The sequence below is a fragment of the Cyprinodon tularosa genome, unplaced genomic scaffold (assembly GCF_016077235.1).
Source record: "Cyprinodon tularosa strain WSP-4 unplaced genomic scaffold, ASM1607723v1 ctg319, whole genome shotgun sequence".
NCBI classification, from domain to species: Eukaryota; Metazoa; Chordata; class Actinopteri; order Cyprinodontiformes; family Cyprinodontidae; genus Cyprinodon; species Cyprinodon tularosa.
Genome location: NW_024039029.1, coordinates 586,677 through 592,866, shown reverse-complemented (window position 1 = coordinate 592,866; position 6,190 = coordinate 586,677).

The following is a 6,190-nucleotide window of genomic DNA, read 5'->3' as shown; positions in this document are numbered from 1 at the left end:
CTCACCAGAGGTAGCATGACTGCGATGAGGTCTGTGCAGGTGTTGGTGAAAGCTATAGTCCAAGTCTGGAAGGAGATACCTTAGGAGACCATCCTCCACCTCACCAGGAGCATGCCCAAGTGTTGTAGGGAGGTCATACAGGCCCCTGGAGGTCCAACACAATACCGATTCGCATTTTGACCTGTTTACATCAAAGTTGGTGCCGCCTGTAGTGCGTTTGGTTAATAAATTTGATTTCCATGATGATTTTTGTATGATTTTGTTGTCAGCACATTCAGCTTTGTACAGAACAAAGTAGAAAATGTTTTAATCATTTAGATGTAGGATATGTTGAGCGTTCCCTTTCATTTTTTAACATTACACTATTATAAAATATAGGATGAATATATATCCTTATGACAATTCACAAAAACAAAATAAAAAATAAGAGTCACAAAAGATCAAGAAGGAATAAGTATTAATTTGAAAATACATACTATATGGGACTTTAAATAAATTTTAACAAAAAGGCTCGTTAAAAACTTATTTTCAATAATTTAGCATATTATTTCTATAAGCCATGTATTTATTTCTGTGTCTTATATTTATACTTATAATTATCAAAATTGTTACATCAACAGACAAGTAACATGGTATGTGCTTGTGCTTTTTATTACACTTAATTTCGAAATATTGATAAAGCTATGCAGCAGCGAGACAGAAAACATGGAAATGATCAAAAGTCATTTCGGAAACTGAACCAGAGGGACCTTGTACCCATTCTTATTCTTCCAAGAACTCCTCCAACATAGTGGATTCATTCTGGGTTTTTCACAAAACTGAATGTGGAATTTATACATCCAACATGGAGACGCTGCTCCTTTACTTTCTACAGAAATTGTTTCAGATGTGCCAACACATCATTCCAACACATTCTCAGCCATTACCAGCTCCTCTTGGAATGAATGTTAATCTTACTTCCCAGTTCCTCCATCCAACACAAACACAGCAAAAAATACAGACAGGGTCCAGATCCAGCCAAACCCTCTCACAATAAAACTAAATGTTTATGAGAGAATGTGTTAAAAACGTAATCAAACATTAATATTTTAGATTTTTGAACATGTTATGCTCAAACACACAACAACACAAGAGGGATATCATAGCATTCATTTAAACACAATGTGCTGTATTTTATTAAAAGCTATTTAAAAAATTCAAGCGAGCAGAAATTATGTTCATTCTTTAAAAGTTCTTATAAATTGAGTGAACTTTGAGCATTTAACTCATTCAAATGAACAGCACAAGCTAGATGACTTAAGCAAAAACCACGTTTTCAAAATTTAAAGGAGTTCGATAAATAAACTCAGTCATAACAGAACATAATCTTATCTCTACTATGTCTGCACTGAGGCTCCCTCGATTCATGACAAGCCTTGTTTTCCCAGTAAAGAAGAAACCACCCCACGCAATGACACTGTCTCCCCAGATTATGTTTGCTATTTGTTAGAAGGCTTTGAAAAGGTTTTTAGAACTGCAATACACAAACTCCTCTTTGCTACTCTATCTAAAAGTTATCTTTATAATAATAATTATGAAATCAAAATTATTCATTTACTTATTTCAAAAGTAGCATTTTGTATCAAATAAGTCATTGCTTGACACAAAAATCTTTACTTTTTGTGCTAAATTAAGATTATGAAGACTAAATTCATCGTGTTTGTTCTGTCCCCCTCGTGCTATTTCACACTAATTAACCTATCTCCTTCTAAGTAGGTTTCAGGCCTCATTCTCTTCTCTTTAGGGGGGAGGAGTTTGGGGATACCATGTTAAAAAGCCTGAAAGTTAATTGATCAGGGATTACAAAAAAAAAAAAATGCCATCTGAGCAAAGAGGAACAAGCTGCATTTTACAGATCATACAGATGGACATTTAAAAATGTTGTGACATCTATAGTTTGGACAGAAAGAAATATTGATACACTATTCAAAGACCAGTATAGTCCTTATGAAATGTACACTTTTTTTGATCCCAGTTAATACAGTGAGGGGCTGTAATTCTCCAAGCAGAAAGATTACAGCACGTCGATCTATTCGGAAGAAAGGGGTGTGTGAAACACTCTCTCTGATTAACAACCCAAGTCATTGTCCTCTTTAATTACAAAAAGTCAACAGCTCTCTAGCTTAATTTTCCCATCTAACTTTTATCAGTGCTCTCCCTCAGTAAGCCAATGATAGAATAAAGCGTAAAAATTAAAAGAACTGTCTGTTATAAAAGTTGGCTAATAAGTCTTCTTTTTGCATGAACCAAATCTGAATTCAGAGGTACTGAGAGATCATACCAAAACATATACTTGTGACTTGTAAGGTTAATTGGCGTTCTCTCTAGCATCCCAGGAAGACCAAGCTCTGCTCTCTCTGAAATGGATTCAGTAAGGTTCTGGAAACATTATCGAAAAAGACCCAGTCAGATGGTCAATTGCTTAACAATCCAGCCAGCTGGTAAGGTAGGTATGTCTGTCAGCTTTGAAACAGCTACTAACTTTACAAGTTCTGTTTAAAGGTTGCTCAGGATGTCCATCTGTCTGAGATTCACGAAGATGCATCAGTCAGTTGGTGCAGCTTTCTGTCTTCAAGAGTCTAATCTGGGTGTAATGAACTAACATTGTGCAGCAGTAGAAACAAAGTGATTGATGATACAATGAGCATAACGAAATGATCCACTCCGATAAGTGCAGTTCTGTAGCAGCAAGCTGACTGTTACTGCTTGCAATTAATGACTGTAACATTTAACTACAGCTGTAATATCACTGGATAGTGTTGATGGAACCACATTAGGGCTCATGAAGATGATAGAGGTAATTTACTTTCAATGATCTCCCAGTAGAGGATAATTTGCAACATTAGGTTTGATCTAAATTGGGACCGCCGTGTGTGTGTGTGTGTGGGTGTGTGTGTGTGTGTGCTACTGTTGTTATTATAGAAGCAAGTTTATGACTCAAGGGTCAAAGGTTTGGATGAGGAACAAGAGATGGAGAAACCTGAGATTCCTGCTGTTGAGAAGAGCCTTAGGCAAATTTCATGAGTTCCATATTTTAGAAAGAAAAAGTTTTATTTAAAGACACGACTTCAACTTGAGTGCATGGTCCACTTAAGAGTGACAGATATTCACACTCCCAAAGTTTTAAATCACAGCAGTCCTGCAGAGCAAGGCACTGAAAGAGCCTAAAAGCGGATGCAGGACTGTGTAGTGCGTGCCATCATGTCTGAAAGTGCCAAATGCCATAATGCTTATGTTTCTTTATCCCTCTGTAGAGCAAATGAAATGTCAAAGAAAATGAAGAAAATGGCAGCTCCCTGGATGTGACAGCAGATTTTGTTTACATGTATTAGTAAACATCCAATATTCCCGAAAATTAACATGCAGAGAGCAGACTTTTTTATTTATATATTTTACGTCTGTTTGTAGAAAAAACATAGAAATCAGTTTTACGTCTTCATCTTCTTTTTAATATTTTTAAATTTTATTAAAAAAAAAATACATAAATAAATTCTCGGAGCTGTGCAAAGCTAAGAGTGAGCCAAAATGATTCCTATTTAATTTTGTGCAATTCAAAAACAGCTCATGCTAAATGTGTTCACATAAAAGGTATAAAGTGGTCGATGGTCAATTCCTTTGCAGCAGTCACATTTTTTAAATGTTATCTGAAACTTGTGATTATTATATTTATTTGAGAAAGGTTTAGGTAGGTCTATTTGTTAATCTAATGTAAAGTAGCTTATAATTTGACTTTACTCTAGTCACTCCACTGGCCTTTATAAATTTAGACATGGACCCTTTTTTTCCATCTGAGCTGATTGACTTCCAAATTCCAGAATAATGATTAACAAATTTAATGTCACTAATGCCATGCTATTTACTAAACTGAAATGTAAAGTAACAGGACTGTAGTTACAGCTCTGTATATAGCACACTAAATGTGACTAAATTCATGTGTAATGTCCTTTTACTGAAAAAATTAAAATGTAGTTGCATGAACTCATAGATTTAATGGACAAATATTTTTAACACATTATTTTACTGAACTGATTGTAGTGTTTCAGGTCACTCAAAAGAACAGTCATTCCAATCAATGATCTAAATGTAATGTCAGCCTGTAGCTTAATCTTTCATCTTGTTATAAAAAAAAGGGGGAGGAATCCAACAGGGTTTATCTGCATGGAATAAGTGATGAGTGTTATTCAACCTGCACTACACTAGCCTGTTGTTTTCATTCTAGTGAAAATGTTTTCTAAAATCAGACAAATTTGACCCTGTGTGCCCATCTGTTTTTTAGCTCCTTCAGGCAGAGGGGGGAGGAGGGCTGCGGCTAAGGCAGACATCGAAATTTCCACTTTAATCTCATTGAAGAAAAGTTAGAAAAAAAAATACACTGTTAAGGTTTGTTTAAATTTTTTAAACGGTCCGTCCATCTGTCAGTTATTGTTTTTTGTTGGTTCTATAATACACGTCCTAAACCATGTTGAAAAAAAACTGCATTATAAAAATTACTTTGACATCTGTAAATAAGTCAGGAAAATAATATATGTTTGAAATCCAAAATGTGAAGCAGTCATGTATGTTCCAACTATGGAGCATCTTGCTTGAGGAAACGAGTGAATAAGGTAAAAGATCTATTGCTTACTTGTTGAGTATTTAATAGTACAATAGTTTACTCTAAGAACATTCTTTTGAGTTTTCAGTTATACTTTGATTCATGTCTTTTTGTGTTTTTTAATCAATTGGTTTCATTTCCATTTTTGTATTCTAGTTATATTTTTTAAGATCTTATTTATTTCTTCTATACCCTCTGTTGCCCTCTTGTGTCAGTCTCCTTCTCCTAGCTCCCTTCTAGATTCTTCTGTCCACACCAGCTCCCAATCTGCTGAATAGCCTACTCTTTGTTTAGTCTCCAAATTATATTATTTGCTGGTTCCTTATCTTTTCCTGGCTCATCATGTGTAATATTAGTTCTATCAGACCTCCCCAGGATAGTAACCCCTGGAAGTCTTGGTCTCTGTATGGAGGTAGAGTGCTCTCCTCATGCATGCGTCTTATTTTGTACTCTGCTTTTCCTCCAAAGCCCCAAAGCATAATTGTATTATTTTTTCTGTAGGTTAGTTTCCCATGTTTTAAAAGAACATTAGAGAACAAACATCATTATGCAGATAACGGTACAATGCAGGAAGTTCAGGGAGAAGCTTTGTTTTAGCTTAAAGTAGGATTAGGTTGCCGAAGTATAAGCATCTGGGGGTTCATTCTTTAAAGGGTGGAGAACTTTTGTACTAACACAAGGAAAGTTGAAAATTACAGAGTTCAATGTATAACACTGTGCTTATATGTACAGTATTAATGCACACTTTACCTTGATATGTTCCAATTTGCATGGAAATGATCCAGACTTACATGTATTTTTGCCTGTTCCTAAATACCAGAAGGCTCCAACCAGTTTTGTAATAATGCTGTCAGTGCATTGTGGCGATATTTGTCACCACTCCTCAGGGACATTTCCTATAGCTGAGCAATAACTTACGGATTGACATCAACAACTCACTAGACCAATAGCAAAAAAACAAATCTGTTGGTCTTGGCTTATATCTGTCTTGTTTTACAAAGTTTGCATGAGGTCCTAAACACTCTGTCTTGCTGCTGCAATGAGCTCTAATGTTCCTTAATGCTGACCATTGTAATAGATAAATGATTAAGATGTTAATAGGACTCAATGTTTCTGTTAGGAACACCATCACCACACAAACATATAGAATACTTTTAGGGCCTGATCTTCAAAGATTCAGAAAAGGGAAAATAAGAAAGTTTATTTTTCCTAATCCTAGAAATGTGCTGCTTAAGGTGGCTGCTCTGCTGACTTGATTATGATGTTCTTTTTTAGGAGAACTATAGTTTGTCCATTTTTGCATGAATGTGTTTTGCCTCTGTTGGTCGATGCAGTACAACTGGAAGAATATTTGTTGGTATTTTTTTTCCTTTTTTGACCATTTTTTATCATGCAAAAGGATAACAAGCAGGTTCGGGTTTCTTTTCACCTAGGAGGAGGTAATTAGCAGATCTAAAGCTGAAATAATAATTCAGCTACTTTCGTAAGAGCTGAGTTGGAAAGGAGGATCCATAGCATAGTTGGTACCAAGGATCCATAGCAAGAACAAGGAGGAGA